General features: G+C 34.3%; 1 long non-coding RNA gene across 1 annotated transcript in view; it reads right to left on the bottom strand.

Moving 5' to 3' along the window:
- Positions 1 to 3886: 3886 nt before the first annotated feature.
- The window catches only part of LOC103789251 (uncharacterized), a 29409-nt gene continuing 11255 nt past the window's right edge, over positions 3887 to 22040 (bottom strand). The window contains exons 2-3 of the long non-coding RNA XR_615400.4: positions 19099 to 19273; positions 3887 to 4305 (exon numbers count right to left, since the gene is read on the bottom strand). This is a non-coding gene — a long non-coding RNA (uncharacterized LOC103789251). The remainder of the gene's footprint in view (positions 4306 to 19098; positions 19274 to 22040) is intronic.

Genomic DNA, 22040 nt, shown 5'->3' on the forward strand with positions numbered 1-22040 from the left:
TCATAGCGCCCACTGTTAATAGTTGCTGCAGTTTTGTAAGAACTTTTATAAAAACCAACAGTTTCCTAAATCCCTGTCTGCACAGAAATACTTAGAGACATTTTTACTTCCTTTATTAAAACAAGACCCATAGTCTGATTTAATTCTGGGGACAAGCAGAGCATCAGTTGGAATTAAACACTATAAAATTGTTGGAGAGCCCTCAAATCATGAATTTTTCATTATTCAATTTAGTATAATACATCAATTTATTATTGGTTTACATTGAGAAATATAGACAAACTTAGTAGTCAGTTCCCAATTTCAAAATTCATGAGATAACTCCTGGGCAAAAATAAGTGGCTTGCAGTCATTATTAACAGTTCACACTTTTGTGTTTAATGTCCCTATCCATTATACACAAATTGAAGTAATTTATTTCTAAAAGCACTTTATTAATAGAAAAAGGAAAAGAAGATTCATTTATGTAACTACACTCACAATGAAATTGTCAGAATCATTCTATTAGAAGAAACAAGATACCTTCTTAAAGACATAAATATATCCTTTTTATGGCTAAAGTATTTGACGTAATTTGATTTATGGCATAACAATTGAACAACCTAGAAAAGCAAAATGTACTCTTTTCAGATTTTGTGGTAAATATTCAGAGAGTTCTTAGTTTATTATATTTTATCTCTATATAACAAAAAATAATGAAAGAACAGGAGTTTGTGGCTCTCAAAAGTTAAGTTTAGTATTCTCTTGTGTTAGTCCATTCTATCACTGTTAATAAAAACACACCTGAGATTGGGTAATTTATAGGGAAAGAAGTTTAATTGACTCACAGTTCAACATGGCTGTGAAGGCCTCAGAAAACTTACAATAATGGCAGAAGGGGAAGAAAACATGGCCTTCTTCACATGGCAGCAGCAAGAAGAAGTGCCAAGGAAAAGGGGTGAAAGCCCCTTATAAAACCGATTTTGTGAGAACTCACTCACTATTATGAGAACAGCAGCATGGGAGAAACTGCCCCATGATTAATTTACCTCCCCCCAGGTCCCTTCCACAATGCAACATGTAGGGATTGTGGGAACTACAATTCAAGATGTGATTTGGGTGGGGACACAGCCAAACCACATCATCATTGGTATTTGTAAATACGAAATATTTAAATACAAAAGATATTTTTCAGGCCAGAAGAGCAGGTCCAGCACAGTGGCCGGCATATACTAGGAGATCAATCATTATATGTGCAATGAATAGATGAATGACTTGAGAGATTCTAAACAATAACAACAAAATAGGTGATTTGGAAGATCACCATGGATGAGGTTGGACACACAAGTTGAAACAAAACAGTTATTAAGCAGCCGTTACGAAGAAAAGAATCAAACGTTGCTCTAAAGCCAGTTAAGCTGGATTTGGTTCCTAAATATGTGTTTTGTTTAATATATTACGTGCCCAAATCATGGAAAAAATCCCAACCTTGACATTTCCTCATCTGTAAAATAGGGATAACAAAGCTTCCCTTGCATAGTGGATGACCAAGGGTTACATGATGGGGGCTCAAGAAATTATAGTTATAGATATTGCACGGCATTTTTTTGAAAAGAAAACAAAAGTTGAAACCAAGAAAATTTAAAGATCATCCTTTGCTGTCTAAGAAAGAGTAAAGCAAAGTGTTTCTAGGAGGCCTGCCGAGCACTTTAGTGCCTTATAACCTGTCATGTTATTTCCTCTGCTTCTATGAACATCCTTCACTCCCATTACACCTTTTGAGAGAAGATTAAACTCAGTATTGATATGAGTCCTTTCTACAGTTTAATTCTCTGATATGTGGGTTTTTCCTCACACTGATGGAGAAGTATCAATACAAGTGAAACCATGTTTGCTTTAAATTCAATTTTACAGGAATTTTTTTTCACATTTGAAAACTGTGCTAATGAAGGTTAAATTACAAACGTAGGCCTTATATGTACATAAATATTCATGCCAAATGTGTTCCTACATATGTATTCTGTGTGTTTTTTATGTGAGCTGCATCAGAACGAACATGGGTGCATCCATGTCCCTCAAGGACAATGAGAAAGAACCAAGTATGTCAAGTGTGTGATTACATGCAGAGCTGAGAAAGAGGAGGCCACCGAGTAGTTTGGCTAATTCTCAACATGATTTTGAAACCAAGTCTCCAGAAGAGAGTTTAAAACTATAGAAATACCTCTGAAATACTATGCAAAAATTTAAAGACTCATCTTTTTTAATTGCATTTTAGATTTTCTTGTACATGTGAAGGAAATGCAAGATTGTTGCATAGGTACACACATGGCAGTGTGATTTGCTGCCTTCCTCCCCATCACCTATGTCTGGCATTTCCAAAACTCATCTTAATTTATTAATCCTATAAATTCACATGAAAATTATACCAGCTTCTAAAAGAAAGTGTCTATTTACCATCACATCATCCAATGAATAGCATAGCAATGATAAAAGAAGCAAACATAGTTTAATGTTTGGAGTTCAATTCAAACGATCTCATTACAGCAGAAATATCTAGTGCCTGAGAAGCACAGTAGACTAGAAAAAAGTTAATTAACTCATTTTATTTTCAAAATGCATTTATTAAAAATGAATTACATCTGTAAGTTATGTTTGCCAATTCTTACAGCAACACTTCCAAGGACATCAGGGTTTTTCCTGAATCTAAACTTTTAAAATATCACGACCTCTTTAATGCTACCTTAAAGAAATTTTGCTTCTAGCATAAGCACTTGTAACACAGGACACAGTAACAAGTGAAAGAAGAAATAAAATTCATTCTGCACCCATGATGCTAAGTGGGATTTTTAAGGAACAATTTAAAAGCAATAAGTAACTATTTTTAAACATTTTCTTGATACATAACAAATTTGGAAAAAAGGGAAATCAGCCACTGATTTGATAATTTCTTTGCACTATTGTGCCTTAGTTGTCTATATAGAGCTTTATTACTTCATAAATATATAATAAAATCTAGAATGATAGACCCATTTGGCAATGTAGTGAATAATTAGTAAACTCAAGTGTACAAATTGCATCATATTTTGGCAAAGAATTGAAGAAAACACAAACAATGCAAAAAAATTCACTACTGAGGATGTTGAAAAGCTAATTCACATAAGCAAATATACTTCACCCAAAGTCACATATTAAAAAAAGTAGAAAAAAGGAATATTAGTGCTCAGGAGAAACTCAAACTAAGCAAGTGAAAAATGGACGAAAGTACAAACTAATGCAAATGAGTATTTTCAAAGAGCAAAATTCATGACCTCTAAAGTTGAATGCCCATTTGTGAGCTCAGCCAACCTCGATGAAATGTCAATTACCAAAAGACTAACATGCGTAATAGTAAACCATAGTACAATGTGGGAACTGTACGACCTGACACAATATTATACACTGAAACGGGGTTATAAATAAGAACATGCTGAATGAATCTTCAGTGAAATGGCCCATACAGTGTGTCACTTTGATTATCAGATAACACCTAACGTTGTAGGAAAAATGACTCATCTCTTGACTTCAGGGAAATACAGTAAGATATTAATTAACATACTAGTATTTTCTTTGTTAAAAGTCGTAGATTTATTCATTATTTTAAAACTTGGTATCTTTCTTGTTCCCTTCCTGAGACAGCAAAGGAAGATCTGCCTTGTTAAGTTATAAAATGTGAGTAGCCAAGGAATAAAGATGCCTTGGATGATATCAGAGAACAGAGGGTGGTTTTGCTTTTAATATTTTGCAGTCCCCTTCCAGTTGTCTTTCTACCTATTTTCAGGTAGAAGAATTGGTAAAACTCAAGAGAGCCTCTGTGTGTGTGTGTGTGTGTGTGTGTGTGTGTGTGTGTGTGTGTGTATTTTTTCCTCTTAGGACTAAATTATAGAAACATCATAAGCATTTTAAATCAAAGATCAGCTGTTTTAGGTATTCATAGTAATATCAATCCTATCTTGTTTATTAACATTAGCAATCTAAGGTTTTCCCTAGCATGGGGAAATAGAGGAAAAACAATTCACCAGTTAGAAAAAAATCTTATTCTAAGCTCAACATTTTTGGGATTAAAACATAAAATTATTAAGAGTGACATTTCTGTAATACTAATGGATGTGAGAATCATAAATTATAATAGAATGACTTTTTTGAAGAATAATATTTAACACTCATTTTATTCTTGTACTCTGATGTAACTTCACATAGATGCTAATTCTGTATGTAGGTTTTATAGCTGTATTTATTGGGCTATTATGAGCCATGGCCCTTGAAAATCCTGAACTTTATTCTTTTTCTCTGTAAGATAAAGAATAAATTTTAGCCCACAGAGATCATCTGGAAATAAAGAGAAGATTTTCATATTAAAAATTCCTCTCTTTTCTGTTACATTCAGTATCTAATAAAAGGTTTGAACTTTCTCTTTTGTCTGTAAAGAAACTAGATGATGTTTATCTGCTTGAAAACGTCATAAAATAATGTACAGTATTATAATAACCTACTATGATAGTTCCTTCTCTGTTTCTATACTTTTATTTATACGTATTAACTTCCCCACAAGGATATATCGTTAACTCTGCCCCAACATTTATTAGCTAAAGTCATCTAAGTTTCCTTGATCAGATTTAAAGCTTCATCACTATGTCTACATATTTTATGCTATTATATGCCAAAGCAGTACTACCAAACTATGAAGACTATATACTTATAAATTAACATTAACATATAGATTGTTATAAACATTTTATATATATAGTGTACGTATAGTGAGAAAGCACCTACTGCCTCTCAAAATAACCTAGTTAATCTTTGAAGCTCTTTTGATATGGTGCGCTGTTATTATAGACAGTATAAGTGGTGATTAGGTTAAGGAAAAAATCTACTAGAGAAATAAACTTAAGAATTGCTGCCTTCCATTTTTCTTTACAGTTTAGCCATTACTGAGCGAAAGGTGAAAAGACTGAAAAAATTAAACTACCTTTCTCTAATTCTGCATCCCACCCAACTAGTGGGAGATCAAACTTTAATTGACTTGTAAAAATTTGAGTCATGTATGAAAAAATCTAGATTGTCTATGCTTTACATTGTTTAGTTCTAAAGAATTTACATTGTGACTTGTTTATTAAGAGCTCTGCTCAAGTGCAAAAGAGGATCTCGATTTGCATTTCAATTACCACTATCCTGAAATAACCAATCAAGTAGTGTCTCATTATGAAGGGCAAGTGGGTGGGAAGAAAAATTAGTAAACATAACTTATATTTCACATGATGTGCCTGATCTTCCCCCACATATGATTTTTCAAATTGGAGAAAGAATGGAGGAGTTGGGAGATGATTACACTCCTGACATTTGGATGAGGACAGGAAAATAGCCAGGCCAATCGTCTCTCTTATTTCATTTCCCCAAAGGGAAAGATCAGTTAGTATGGTTATCTTATTTGGTGTGTAGTAATTTTACAGGAAGTTTTAATGATTATTTTCATTTATTTAAATGTGTAACACATATTATCTCATAAGATTCTGTAGTACTATGCCCCATAAAACTATATAATTTCTCATTTAATAAAAATAAATAAGAAAATAAGATACTACATTTTATTTATCATCTGATCCTTTAATATTTCAAATGTTAACATTAACATTGAATCATAATCAGTGCACTAAAATGAAAGGTAAAATTAGGTGTTTTTTTTTTTTGCTCTATTAGAATAATTGTTGAAATGTTAAGCTTTTTTTCATTTAATGATTGAAAAGAAAAAAATGAAGAATCACACTTAATGGAAATAAAAAATATTTGTAGAAGTTGACAATTTTCATGATAGAAATACTGAATACATTTTAGCATGTATTAAAATTATATTAATATGCAATACATAATAAATATGTGGTAAAAGGTATCTACAGATACTAATAACCATATCAGCATTTAGTTAACTAACTGTATTCATCTTAGTTATATTGAAAGTGATAATTAATTGAGCTCAATCACTGGCTTCTTTAAAAAGATCATATACGTGATATAATGCAGAGGTAGAGTTCATGTAACTTAATTAAATTGACCCAAATATGGTTATATTTGTGTTATTATAATAGCGAATCAATGAGCAGTTAATAATTGCCATTTGGTCACCATATGGCCAAACTAATTTAGTTATTCCATGTGACCAAAATAACATAAAGAGCTATTTGTTATTCTGTTAAAACCTTAAGTACAAATTGGAGTAACCATGTAACCAACGTTTAAACTTGCAACAAAATACATTTTTATAAGAAAAATATTAAATCTAAATCAATAAATGTTCTGCTGATACCATCTGAGAGCATAACATTCCGTACTTGAGTGCCAAATTTGTTGTCTGGCTGCTCTGGGATTAAGGTACATCCAAATAAAAGCATAGGCTTGAAATATACGGAAGTCTACAAATAATCAAAATGCACTCTTCTGTAGCTTTAAAAATGAATATGGACTATCTATTAAGACAACTACAAGACAGCAGAAGAACTTGAGCACCTATATCTAACTACCAAATGAAGAGCTGTTTTTTTTTTTTCCATGCTCTTCTCTAATCATGGTCATGTAAATCAGCATTGAAAGCCATGTGGGTGATTAAGCTGAGAATCACACCCAAAACTTTCACAATCAGTGCACATATATGGTATTTTGGCTTCTTATATTTCTGACCATCTGTCAAAATGGCAAAAGGCCCAATTCAAAGTTGCCAGATCCTAGCAAGTAGTTTTCAGATGGTTATGGGTTTCAAGGGGTATTCTAAATAATGAATAACACTGGTCATTTAAGGATTTCTGGCATTTTGATGAAAAAGAAATTGTATTATTCTTCTTCTATGCCAGAGTAAATAGTATAGAGACAAATATTGTATTTCCTAGCAAGTGAAGTAGGTAAATGGGAACACCTTGAAACAACAACTAAAGATATTACTTGTAGGTGTGTGTTTGAATTATTGTCTTCTTTAAATTGAGATTTGAGTTTAAGTGTTTTCCTATTTAGTAATGGACATTTATTAATTGGATTAAATTGTACTTATATTAACTGATCTCAACTGGACTTACGGGTAGGATTTGTGAAGGCAGGGCCACTGATCAGCAATAGAGTCCCTATGTGAAACAGAAAGTCCAGTGACCTGAAAACCAGAAATCCTTGTATTTTATTTCTTGTTGCCTTTTATTTTTGGTGCCTTTCAATACCTTACTTAACAGCTCCAACTCTCATTTCAGTCATGTTTAAAATTGAGCAAAACTAAATAATTGCTAAAGTCTTTTTAACAGTATTTTTAAAAATGTTAGAATGCATAGAATATTCTCTATTCCTCAATGCCCCAATCACAGACCTTCTCTGTGTATGTTTAAAAATGAGTCCTTCTCTTCCTCAACCAGAATTATTTCTTCATTTGTGTTCCCATACTACTTTGCACATAAGTCTATTAGAAAACCTGGTGCATGATAGTGTAAGTTTATGTATGCTGATGATGTCTTTGCTAAACATTTTGAGAGCTCCTCGAGAGCAGACACAATTTTGGGATTCCTAATATTTAACACAGTGCCCAGCATACAGTATCTACTGAATAGATATGTATTACAGTAAACACAGACACAAGTATATGCAACACTAAAATAATAATAAGTAACTTTAGAAAAATAAAATAAAACCACATGAACACACTATATATAAATTTTGCAAATAAACATCTATAGCATGTACATGTATATACATATATACATGTACACGTGTATACATATATAACATATACAAATATAATATATAATGTGTATGTTTATTTGCAAATAAACATATAGTTTCAAACATGTATAAAACATATAAATATAATGATCATATATAATGTATATGTTATATATGTTTATTTGCAAATTTTCGCACTATGAAGTGAGCATGCTTTGTCCTAATGCACAGGAATAAAATTTGTTCTACAATCTACTTTTAAATTTATGTATCAATAATAGCTTATAACATTTATTCCTGCCGACTTACATTATTTTAGAAACTAGAACTACTGATTGGTATCTTTTAGATGCTTTCTTTGCAAAGATGTTTGTATCCATCTGTCTTCTTTGTAGACTTTGTCAAAACTTGATGGGTTTCTATTTCAAAACAAGCTTTTGCTACATTCTCATTAGCTGCTATTTACCCCATTCTCTGAACTCCCTCATTTGGTCAGGATCAGTGCTTTCACTTCTCATCTCTGCATGGCATCCAGACCAGAGTGCTCCTAAGCCCTGTCATCAGACCCAGGTGGCCTCACATGACTTTACCTTCTCACACATAGACATAGACTTACTCTTTGTTCAGCCTTTTAAAACAAGTTTTACTCTGGTATCCAGATCTCAAATGACAATAACTCTTAATACTCTGTAGCTTGGGTAAGAGCAATGAGTGGTAGAGCTGGAATTGGAACCTAGATCTTGCCTTTTTGACGTCACAGCTTCCTTCTATTAGTTGTTTTTCCAAGTGACCCATTTGATTGTTCTACAGTTCTCTGGAGTGTTGACAAAATCCCGTGTGTGGTATTGCCTGAGCTTACTCATTTGATATCTGGCAACATTAGGTTCCTAAGTGGGAAATAGGAATCTGATGTTCTAAGATCCCTGCAAACATACTTTTGAGCATGAGCCTTGTGAGACGGTAGTGTTCAAGCATTCTGTATTTCATGTAGGCAGAGTTTAAGATGTGAGATCAAAGAACAGCACTATTTGTTGGATAAAATAATAACATTTGGATATTTCCAAATGATTTACTTTAAAAATACAATTAATAAATGGAACTGGGCTTTCATTTCCTAAATAGATAATTCATAAAGAGATGGCACAAGCCTTTCTTTGCATTTTACACTACTGAAGGTTGGTCAAACATGCGGAATATACAGCAATAACGAGATCTGTCATGCAAAATGGTAATTTTGCTTGAAGTCATGTTTTCTTTAAAGTCCTTGTTATTTAAATAAATTCACTTATCCTCATGCTAGGCTTGATGCATTTTATTTTTACTTTACTTTTTAAAAATGGCAACAATTTACAGAGAATTTTGTAGGATAAATTATGAGGTTCATTTTGTACAGCATGTCTTTTTAGTCTCACCAAATCTTTCTGAACATACATAATCCATAGCTGTATAGAAATTGTGGAATACTTTTTTCAAAAAAGCACAGAAAACATGAATCTAATTTGAGCTTGGCCCAGTATCTGAAATGAAATAGGAGAAAAACAAAAGTATGCAGTTAAAACTAGAACCTAAACTTTAGCTGAAAACTTTGGGGTCTTCTGAAAAGAAAATGTCAAAATTGCAAGTAAGCAAAAATAATTTAATCTACACAATTTCAGTTTAAAAAAGTAGTTATCTAAAAAATTAAAGATGATGAAGAAGAAAACAAATAAAAATGGCAATTCATTATCTTTCCAGAGATTTTATTCATCCTAGAAGAGAGATGCCCCTTGTCTTTACACCCATGCAGCTAACTTGATAACATGGTCCAACAATTTTTTAAGAAAAACAGATAAGACTCATGGACTATGGTATAAAATTTTCCAATGTGTTATTTTTCAAAACAGTAAGACCCTAAAATCTATAGAATAAACTTTGGATTATTTCAAGACAAGGGCCATGGTCAGGATAATGTAGTAGAAAAACTTCTTTGATTCTTCTATAAGGAATTATGTTGGGAATATTAAATGATTGGCATACAAATATTTAAATTAGACAAATGCATATCTAAAATTGACCTTTAAGTGGATATTAATATTTTTTGTTATACAAATTAAAAAGAAACTCACAGGGTTTCTTCTTTTAATAAAATTAGAGAAAAAGCAATATATATATAAATGCATTTGAGTGTCTCTAAAGTGAAAAAGAATTGTGTAGCTCAACAATGCATCCATTTTAAACAAGTCCAAGACATTTCGTGAGCTTGTGGCGTGATATTTAGGATTTTGCTGAAATGGATTTCTACAATGCCCTCATTCACTTTTCCCTTTATGCGTATGTGTGCATTTTTAAAGAGATTTAATCACCATGAGTCTGATTAATCTACCTTCGTCTCATCAAAATGTTATTTAGCAAAAGCTGGATATTTGATAGCCAGTTATCTATCCTGGACCTTTTTCTTTGTATGGGGAAATGCACATTTTGCCAAAATTAAATGGAAATCAAACATCAAGAATTTTGTGAATAAGGTATGAGATTTAATGAATTCCAAAGATATAAATAAATTATGGTTGTGGTCTGAAATTCATTCCTACTCCTTATTATGTATACATTATGCCAGAAGTTTCACTCTAGACACTTATTGAGGGCAGAACTGGATTAGACTCAAGAAAAATCAGGGACACCTGCTGGTCTGATTCAACTGAGCAGCCTCGGGTCATTTTTCTTACATTAATTAAAAAAAATCAACTTAAAGAGACTTTGTCATGGCCTAGATATTGCTCTAAATACTTTACACTTTACAAGTTTCCTACCAAGTATATGATGAAGGCAGCATTATATAACCCATTTTACAGAGAAGGAAGGGTTAAGTAACTTGCTCGTGGCCATATAGATGTCAAGTGGCAGTGCTGAGTTTCTAACCCAGGCAGTCAGGCTTTCCCGAAAAAAGTGCTGGAGAAAAATATTAATATCCATTTAAAGGTCACTTTAAGATATGCATTTGCCTACTTTAAATAATGTTTGTATGCTAAGCATTTAATGTTCCCCACATGACTTCTTATAGAAGAATCAAGGTTCTCTACTGAATTATTCCAACCATGGCCCTTGTTTTGAAATAATCTGAAGTTGATTGTAGAGATATTAGGATGTTACTCTTTTGAGAAACAACGCATTGGAAAATTATGTACCACACAGTCAATTAGGCTTATGTCTCTTTTTCTTAATAAATTGCTGTGCAATGTCACAAAGTTAGCTACCTGGGTACTCCTTTTGAGAAGGCCCCATTGTCCAGCTTTGAAACTCAGTTTTGCCACTTAACTTCTTTTTTTCTTCTTCTTCTTTCTTTGAGACAGAGTCTCGCTCTGTCACCAGGCACACCAGGCTGAAGTGCAGTGGTGCGATCTGGGCTCACTGCAAACTCCGCCCCCCAGGTTCAAGCAATTCTCCTGCCTCAGCCCCCGGTAGCTGGGACCACAGGCTCACGCCACCACGCCCAGCTATTTTTTTTTTTTTTTGTATTTTTAGTAGAGACGGGGTTTCACCATGTTGGCCGGGATGGTCTCTATCCCTTGACCTCGTGATCCACCCGCCTCAGCCTCTCAAAGTGCTGGGATTACAACAGGCTTGAGCCACTGCGCCTGGCCACCACTTAACTTCTGCATGGCCATGAGCAAGTTACACGAATCTAATTCTTAGATTAGGTTAATGGTGCCCAAATTTGCTTCATTAGTTAAGGGATTACAATAGGAGCCTCATAGATTCTACTCAGCAGTGTGGAGGTGTTCATTTGACCTGAGGCATGCTGAAAAGTTTAGTAATTCCAAGGAAAACAAGTAGCAAGGATTTAATAAATTCAGGACACATGAGCCTTTTCTGGAGCTGCCTTTTCCTTACATTGACACCGTCTCATGTGACCGCTTATCATCAGCACAATCCTTACACTACTTTTTATAATTTCATATGTGTAGCAGACATTCCAACACACCCCAAATTGTGACTATTTTAGGAATCCAGACGACTCAAGGACTAGCCTATGGAATTTGCATGATTTGAGGCCATACACCACTGCTTACTACCTAGTGGTTTTGGCCAAGTCACTCAACTTTGACAAACTACAGTTTACATCTGCACATTGGGGATAATGGGAGCAACTGCATCATCACCTTCTTTTGTGGATCAAATGAGAAACCATAGGTAAAGAAGCTCAAAACAATAAGCATGCAATGTTATTTACATGAGGACATTTGCATGAAGTGGAATGTTTGCATGGAGCCACGGGGAGAGAAAAAACACATGGAAAAAATAACCTGTGGCCTAGTCTCTGAGCTGTGGAATGAACTCAGGTCTAGACCCTACAGGAAGACACCAGTTCCAGGAGGCAGTTTGTAGAAACACAGGGCTCACTCAGTTTTGTGTGGAGCAGTATGTAGCATGAGTTGGAGGACAAAAGAATGTACTCATTGCTCTAAAGCGGGGAGGGTGATAGCAAGGCCCAGAAGCTCTTGGTAATCTCAAGGGTGGGTAGTCAGGGAGCAGAGGATGATCACGCCCTTGGTGTGCCCATTGGCTTTTCTCACTGAGAGCAGAGGCTGTTGATGAGAGGAAGATTGCACCTTCCAGGGACTTTAAGTACCAAAAGGGAAATGTGGAGGAAGAAGGGAAGGAATGAAAATACATTAGTGTGAAGTACACAGAAGACTCTCCTCTGGGTTTTCCAGAAATAGCAAGCTGAAACCTTGAGGGAAGCAAGCTGAAATTCTTTTTGTAAATGCATATACATGTGTACACATTAGACGGTGACCCTATTAACACCTACCTTGTGGCTTGTAAGGAAAACTTGGGTTGTATTGGGTATTAATTTTGTCATTCGAACTGTAATGTCTTCAAAGGGAAACCTATTTTATGAAAAGCCTCTAAAATATGGCCCAACATGTAGATAATCGATCATTATTTTCCCACTCTGTGCTTTGCATAATTAGTGATCCTGGAACCATCTTTGGACTTCGATGAATCTCCCAGTGATATGTTATCATCTTTGGCTTTCCTCTGGCTGATGTTTTTGCTGTGTATTTTGTACGCCTCTTATCAAGTGTTGAGGAAGAAATGTTTTCAGGTTCTTCCTCAGCCTCTCACCCTCAGCTTTTTAACCTGTCTCTATCATTTTGGTTGAGTTTCTTTTTGCTTGTATACAATCAAATAATGTTTCTTCTGTATCACATAATATATAGTCTAACATAAATGTCTCTAATGTGGTAATAAAAAATTCTTGAACACAGAAAGTTTCCAAAACGAATGTAGTAAAGTTTGTATGGGTAAATTCTATTTTATTTGTAATTAAGCAAAATATCCAAAATAAAAAATTGGAACTAAATGTATACAAAATGCTTACATAAGTAATATTTTTGTTTTTTTCTATGTGAAAAATTATCATAGAACTTTTCAAATGCTTGGCAAACATTTATTGGGGTGGAGGGGGACTGTCACAAAATTTCCTTGGGAAAAATTATAATATTATACATTTTAAGTATAATGAAATCCATAAGAGTAAAATTTTAAAAGAAAAGGACAAAGAAAAAGAGGAGGAGGAAATGGCAGAGAAGGAATTAGAGGCTTTCATATACAAAAGCTGATTGAGAGAGATATATATATTTATACATATATATATTACTCATTTATGTAATGTTATGACAATTGTTTTATAGGATCACATATTGTCAAGAGAATTCAAAATCTGCTTTTTCTTTGTTTGATTGTGTATTTAAAAACTCAATATTTTTGCTGGGATTTTTCAGACCATGAAAAAAATGCTAAAACTCTTTCCCAACTCAAATGCCTCTGCTTTACCCATTTTTCTACATCATTTCTTCTTGTGTTTATAACTGGATCACACCAACCCAGATTATGCCCCACAACACATCCAAGAAACATAGCATAGGTTCCCCATATCGTTTGTTACTGCCCTGGCCTTAATTTCAGTTGTGCCTGTTCCCCCTCCCCTCTGTTGGCAAATAGATCCATTTGAGGTGTCTGCTTTATTTCTCACAAACATATGTAAGCATTTATTTATGGGTTTTCTCTTAATGCATTCCATATTAGAAAAGGCCAAGAGTACAACATTTCTTTAAAAATTCAAATTTCTTGAGAAACAAGGAGGTGGTGAGGGGGAGGGAGTGTTAACTTGGCAGACTGTGTTTAAAATATTTTGCAAGAGGAGCCCCCTGAGGAGCTGTCCATTAAACTCCCACCATTTTGCTGTGAGTAGTGAATGTTTTTCCTGGCTCCGAATTTATGTGATTCTTAAATGTTCTCACAGGTTGAAACAAAAAGGAAATCACTGAATGTATACTTGACTGTTCATGACTAAATTATCTCTATTTATTATAAGGAGATTTTTTTTTCTTGCTAAAACTTCATACTTCCTTTTATTTTTCTTAGAGAAAACATAATATGTGGGTAAGTTTTAACACTATTCCTCTAAGAATATCAGAGAAGGAACATTGCATTTAAGCCATGTTTTTTTTCTCTTGTCTGCATTTGCCTGATTTTGGAGTGCTATTCACAGTCACAGGAAAGCATTCACGTCTTTGAAAAGCACAAAATAAATTCTGTTCACTGAGTGGGTAATTGTTCAAGGTCATCCATTTATTGTCTTTGTCTTGATTGTTTGAATTAGTAGCTAATAATGGTGCTGAAATGTGAATGAATTATTAGCAATGGGGCATATTTTGGGGAGTGTCAGGAAATATTACAGGGCAATTAAGGTTATCCAATAGCAAAGCTGTGTTCCCAGCAGATGTCTTGTAATTACTGTGTTTAAGGAGTGTAAGGCTTAAACTAAGATTATAGCTTTTATATTGTCTGCCTTTAGAAGTCATATTTGGAATTTATTCACTTTCTTCTCCTGCCCTTTCCCTTTTGTTCTGATTCTGTCACTTACATTTTGATTTAAACATAGTCTTTTTATGAATTAAAATAAGCATCAGCAGATGGTATGCAGTATAGATGTTTATAAAATAGGAAAATGATTGCAGAGACATTTCAAATGACTATTGATAAATAATTTATCTTGATACCATTTGTTACTCACTTTTTAATTTTTGGAATTCAAATATTTTTAAATCCCGAATCGTTTCATAACCTGGCATTTATGAAAGTGTTGCCCCAATTCATTCATACTTAGCAGGGTGGTAAAAGTCCTTCAAGAAATGTTGAGTATGTATAATTTGGGAGCTTCTATGTTTTAAGAACAACACTCATTGCACACTTAATTTCTTCTTTCAACATTGACCTGTCACCACTGGAGTTGTTTCATTAAGTTTGTAAAAGATATTAAAACAAGTGGAGTAAAAATTGTTATGTGTCTAATAATAAGTATTTTTGATTTGCAGATAGAGCCTTAGGAAACAGCACCGCATGCACTGTTCACATCTGCTGTGAGTATACTTGACACAGTTGCTGTGGAGAGATGCTTGAAAACCCTGCTGCAAAATGCACTCGGCTTCCTCTTACTGACTTGTTTAGCCTTACAAGGCTAATTGGACTATTGCAAGAAAGCACTCATGCTCAAATCTGAAAGTTGATGTATTCGACCAACTCATAAATTGTTAGAGGACAAAGAGAATGAGTAGATGGGGGAAAAAACCCAGACAAGTTTCCTTCTTTGTAGATTGGTATCTCTCCTGAACTATATAGACAGTTTTTAAAATCTGAAGAGTAAATAAAGAAAGAAAGAATGACTGGATGAGCAATCATGGAAAAGAAGTCAAGCATTAAAATCTGAAGGTCTCTAGCTTACAATTATTTAGACTTTCTCAGTTTTGTATCTTCCGTAGAATTGAATAGATTATCTTGCTAATAAAAATGCCACTGTTAATAATACCTATGAGACTTTGGATTTTCTTACTGTACTTAATTTCAACATATCTGGGAAATACCAGTTAGGGCTTTCCTAATAATTATTGTATAAATTATTTCAAACCTAAGTTTTCTAGAACTTTTGGAGTAGTTTTTTGAGTCATTGGAAGCCTTTAAAAAATTGGTTGCTGAGTCTTTAATTTCTCCTTATAAATGGCAAAGCATGAAAATAGTTTATATTTAGAACATTCTGGCCACACCTTTGATAGACTCATTATGCATATTAGCAGTAATATGCATCATATTTCTGCAATTTTAAAATATTTGCTTATAATTCAACAACCAGTTCTTGCATACTTACTCTTTATATGCATTGTGATAAACATTCACAGAAGTATGCCTCTGAGTAAGACACAGGGACTCTCCCCTCAAGAAAAGAGGGAATTTTGTCATGTGGATCAGATAGGTATAAGGTACATACTGTGACCCAAAACAAAATGCTGCTAGTGTTATAATAATAACATAATGCACAGTGGGAACACACCGAGGACAGATGATAATATGTCAATTCAGGTAACTGAAGAAGCTCTCCTGGGCCTTTCTGTCTTGCGTATGAAAAAAATAGGAAAAAAGATAGGCAAAAGAGGGAAGAGCAAAAGATAGGAACTCTGGGCCAAAAAATGGATTTGGGGACTTGCAGGGGAAAGGGTAAGGAGGGTTGAGGGATAAAAGACTACATATTGGGTAGAGTGTACACTGCTTGGGTGATGGGTGAACCCAAATTTCAGAAACTGTCACTAAAGAACTTACTCATGTGACCAAACACCACCTGTGCCCCAAAAACCTGTCGAAATTAACAAAAGAGAAATGGATGGAAATGTCAAAAGATTGTCTTATTTAGAGGTGAGAAGATAACCTTTTACGGCTAGGATGCAGCTTTATAACATCGATTAATAAAGAAATAAACCCTAGTTAGGTTGTACTTAGACTAGATAGAGCCTTAAATGTCGCACGGAGGAGTTTAACGTGATCAGTCAGTAGTTGTTTTGGGCTTTTGAATAAGGAAGTGAATGAGCGGATCTGTGATTAGGAGATAATTTTGGAAACTGTGTGAAAGGTAGGATTAAAGAGAGAGATTGATGATAGAAAAATCAGCAGGAACTCATATTGTAATAGTTCAGTTAGTGACAGAAGAGGCCTAGAAACCAGTGACTGTGTACTTCAACATTTCCTTTTGTATTTGCTTGTGTTATCTTCTCAGATAGAAAATCCTCTGCTCCTTAACCCCATTTTTTCAATAAAATAACCCAAAAACAACAAGAAAGAAACTCCCCAAAGCTAATATGTATTAGTTGTGTAAAAATCAGTAACTCAAAGTAATAACAAATACTCTGGCCCCTAGGGACAAAAGAGGGAGAGGAGACACTGAAATGTATGTAATGTAAATACAAATTCTTATATAATTTTATGGAAAGGAGGGAGATAATAGAAATAAAAATATCTACCAAAATAAAATAGAAGATTTCTTTGTCTTTCTTCAGCCTTCTTATTACTAAATAGTGTGTATTACTGCTGTCAATGACTTCTCCTTATATAACATTAAATTAGCACTTCTGCACCATGATACCAAATGCCCTCCACTCCTCTCTCCCTCCTCTCAATAAAATCATATCACAATTTGTATTTAAATTACCACTTCAGTGTTCAGCACTCAACTTTGTAAAAGGTGTGTTGTATTGCTGACTTATGAACCAAGTCACTTACTAAGATTTGTACCCTTTGTCTTTTCTTTTTCGTAGATTGCTACAAACACTGAAACACCTATAAAAGTTGTTTTGTTTATGTTTGCTTATGGTCAGTCTCACTGGGTAACATGTCATGAATTTATTGGTTCCTTTTGTGTTTCCTGGAGATATTCATGCTTTTGTCTTCATGCTCTCAAAAACCTTGGGCTAGACTTGCAGAAGAGCTGACGTATTCGGATTTCCCTTCATCATTATTCGAGGAATTCTTTGAATTCTTTTCAACCTCTCCTGTGTTGTAATCATTTTTCATTAATCGTATGTCTTGTTTATTTATTCCGTTATTTTGGTGATGCATATCTTCCCATCTTCCCACAGAAGGGTGAATCACAAGTACATATTTTTAGATCTAACATGTCTGTAAGTTGCTTTACTTAATCTTTGTCTTCTGATTAATTTTTTAAATGGAACATAGAATTCTAGGTTGGAGTACGTCTTCTTTCAGAAGTCTAAACATTATGTTATTACTCCCATATGTGATCCTCTTTATCTTTGTAGAAATTTTTAGCATCAAATATTTATATGGATTGTCCTATAATTTCAGAATGATATACTTTTAAATATGTTTATATTTATTTATTATGTTGATTCTTCAGTGCCATTTTTCTTTATTTATTTAGCAAATATTATTGGGTATTGTCACTATGGTAGGTACTGTTCTAGATGTTAGGGGAAAAAGCGATCTATATCCTTAAGTTCTTGGAAATTTCATTCAATTGTTTCCTGTATTATTTTTAAGATTCAATGGCTGTGGGATGTAAAGAGATTTCCAGAGAGAGTATAGAGTGGGAAGAAGGCCTGGAAGACAACACTAAGAGGAAAGGAAAATCATCAATTAAAGGTTGATAAAAAATGTCAGGTAAGTAAGATGAGACTCATACGTTTACTCAGTCACTCATCCAACCTCAGTCTTGGGAGCCTGTGGCTTCTCTTGCACATGGCTCCTGCCGTTCATGGACACGAGCCACTTCCCTGTTGCTCCCTCCCTTGGGCAATAGCAGAGTGCCTGCGGTCACAGCGTACTCACTTGGCCCCTTGGCCCATCTCTAGCTCAACTCCAGGGATAGTGGCTAGTCCGTACATCTGTAACTTCTATATTTCTTAAAATCATTTTACTGCTGGTTGCAGCTTCCCCATTACTCCAAACCTCTGTTACAGTTAAAAAAAAAAATCTCATAAACTTTCTTCAAACTACCCTGTGGTTTTCCTCTCTTGATTGGATCCTAACTAATTTGTTGGATAAATATAAATCACATTATAAACAGGTATAAAATTATTACACCCCCAGATCATATTAATGTTAGTTATTTCTGGACATATTGTCATATATTGCTTATCTGCATATTTTAAGTCCTTACAATAAAAATATATGTTACTAAGAAGAGAACTATCAACATACTTTTGTTAAACCCTGAATAAAATGTTTTTTATTTACCTGTAGATGGTAACAGAATGACCTGCAATTACCTTCAATTACTCAGTCTGATTTAATTTAGTCTCTTGGTGTTTTGTTCAAATACTGTGTGATAAACGTGGAGATAAATAACCAACAGAAAACCAGAGCCTTGGTACTATTTGCAGTACAAATTCATGATCCAAAGTAATTTACTGATGCATTAATGTTCATGGAACGTGGCCATAAATTATTTTCGGAAGTAAGGCAGATACGCAATAGAAGTATTCAGGTTTCAGCTTTCCTATTACATGGAATAATCTTCCTCGTCCAAAACTTTACTTGTTTCCACGTCTAATATATACTTACAGAGACTGGAGGGAGGGTTACTTAAACCTTTTTGACAACTGAATTTGAATTTTAGTTGAGGTCTTATGAAAATCAGACACTGCATTGATCAGAAGTAATCTAATTTAAAAAGGTTCATCGTTTTAAAATTTAGCTTCTATTGCTATCTGTTTATGTGTACCCGCTCACAGGAATTCTGAAATGGAAATGCTTTACTTTAATAGAGAACCTTAGGAAATCTAGGTGGTTGCACCAACGGCCAGTAGAAGGGCTGGGGAACACCCAGTGAAACTGGAGGAGTTCTCTTAAAGTTTGATTTGGACCATAAAGTGATTTTTCAAAAATGGAAATTTTCTTTCTCTCAGAAAATGCATGATTTTCACCTTTAACTTGACTCAAAATTAACTTCCGGTGATAACTTTGACATTAGTAAAAATCCTGTGCTACTATTATTTGTAAAGCACTATTGCTAAAACTTAATATGTACTATATTCTATATTTTATTTTAAAGGTAGAAAATTTCATCATATGCATTTAATTGTTTCACTATTTCTTAAAATAATAGTTTCACTATAATTTTAAAGCACAACTGTAGTATGTTAGCAGCTAATCTTGCCTTTCCTGATTCAACCTAAAATTTCTGCCCTGGAAAAACAATTCAGCAGGTTTTTATCAGTGTACCTGATGGCAGCCTTATGAATAACGCAAAGGTGTGTTCTAGGAACAAAACACAATGCTTTAAGGATGAGAAATGTCACACAGAATTAAGTAATCAGACACAGAGAAAGGATTAAGTCAATTTTGTTTAACATATCACTGTGTAATGTTAGGTATGAAATATATAGGCTTGGGATGAAAAACCAGGTGTATAACTCAAGTTCATTTTATGAACTATGCCAAACACCAGCTGCTCTTGATAATATTGAAACTCAGATTGCAAGCTTTGCCATAGAGACCACACACTTGATAGGAACAGTTTTCTCTTTTTCTTTTTAATGTGATTAGTACTTTTGATATTTTCAACTTCACAACATCAGAAAAGTCATTCAAAATATTCATGAAAATATTATAATTCCTTATTCTGGAACAAGAATACATTTGTTTCATTTTCAGCCTTAAGTTATTCATCTTTAGTTATTGGTCTGATTTTTCTAAATTTAGGATAATAACATCTTGTCCAATCCGTTGTCAGAATAAAAAAGATCGTTTTATGTACGATTTTGGTTAGCTTCTAGTTTGCTTTGTCAAATTTAGAACCACTTGAACATCGTGGTTTCTAAATTTAGTCAAACCCTTTGAGCTTTAAGTTCCGTTTTGGCGCTGGCTGAACATGAACTGTTGCTTTGAAAAAAAAAATTCTCTTGGCACCATCAGAATCTAGACGTGTGCACTGCACAGACCTCCTCTTATTTAAAAGAAATACATTCACTTTTATTTGAAAGTTGGGAGCTCCAAGAGGATAAATAATAAAATGGGAAACTTGAAAGAAATAGGTCATATTTTAAAACAGCTCTCAAGCAGAATTAGGCCTTTGGGATTAGGGAGTGGTATTATTTTAAAAAAGAGAGAGAGATCCATTTTAGTTATTTTAAAATGGACTTGATTTAATTTATCTCGGAAAGTTAAAGCGAACTTTGTCCATTGTGTTGCCATTGGTTCGGTGTTACTAAGAAGGCTCTAGTTGAACTATTTTATGTTTCATTAAAGACAACTTATTTTCCATACTGTAAGGGATGATCAGAATATACATCCCCCAAAGTCAGTGGGTTAATTTTTCTTTTTCACACTTTTGCAAGAATTTTAATATATAATGATAATGAAAATTAACATTCATGGATGGGTGCAGTGGCTCATGCCTGGAATCCCAGCACTTTGGGAGGCCAAGGTGGGTGGATTACTTGAGGTCAGGAATTTGAGACCAGCCTGGCCAACATGGTGAAACCCTATCTCTAGTGAAAATACAAAAATTATCCAGGTGTGGTGGCACATGCCTGTAGTCCCAGCTACTCAAGAGGGTGACACAGGAGAATCGTTTGAGCCCGGGAGGCAGAAGTTGCAGTAAGCCCTGGTCACCTCGTTGTGCTCCAGCCTGGGTGACAGAATGAGACTCCATCTCAAAAAAAAAAGAAAAAGAACATTTACACGGAGACGTATCAGGCAATGTCCTAAGCTCTTTATATGTATTAATTCATTTAACACAACCACCCTCTAAGATAGGTACGATTATTGTTCCCAGTTTACACACGACAAGACTGAGGCTCCAATGGTGAACTAACTTTCTAAATGTCACACAGACAGTAACACCGGAAGTTACACAGGAAAAGCCAGGGTCAGTACCTCAGTAGGATGAAATTTAAAAACAACAATGTTCAGGGATCCAAGTTTCCCCCTCATTCTGTCCATATCAAGCAAGTTAGCCTGTGTTTATGAAGCAAAGGGATTTTTTTTCTCTCAACTTGTGCATTCATTCTTTAGACACGTGCAGAAAGCTTATGTAAAACCTGCCACACCCAGTGTTTAAATTGTGGCATAACACAAGGTTGTAAGTTACTAGAAGTTTTCTAAAGGAATTTCGCTTGTCCCTTAAGCTGCGTATTCTGTCAACTTGCTTGAAACTTTCTGGGAAAACATGCACACACAAACACACATACACACACTTGACATGATTCTTTGTATTTCCAGTCTTAGCATGCTTTTCCTTCCTTGACGGCTCAAGTGTAGGCTGGGCATTCCTAGTTTATGTGTTCATCCTCCTAATATTCTCTGTAATATTTCCCTGTATACCTGGATGTCTTCTGTAGGCCTCACGCACAGTTAGCAAATGCTGGTTGTAAGCAAATGAATAAATAAAGGAATTGCTGTAACAGAGAGAGCTGCTGTTCCTAAGAGATGACTCTTTAAACACAAACAGGAGAGAATATTTTGTAGACAGACTTCTGAAGGCAGATACACTTTTCCTTCTG

The sequence above is a fragment of the Callithrix jacchus genome, chromosome 19 (genome assembly GCF_049354715.1).
Source record: "Callithrix jacchus isolate 240 chromosome 19, calJac240_pri, whole genome shotgun sequence".
Taxonomy (NCBI): domain Eukaryota; kingdom Metazoa; phylum Chordata; class Mammalia; order Primates; family Cebidae; genus Callithrix; species Callithrix jacchus.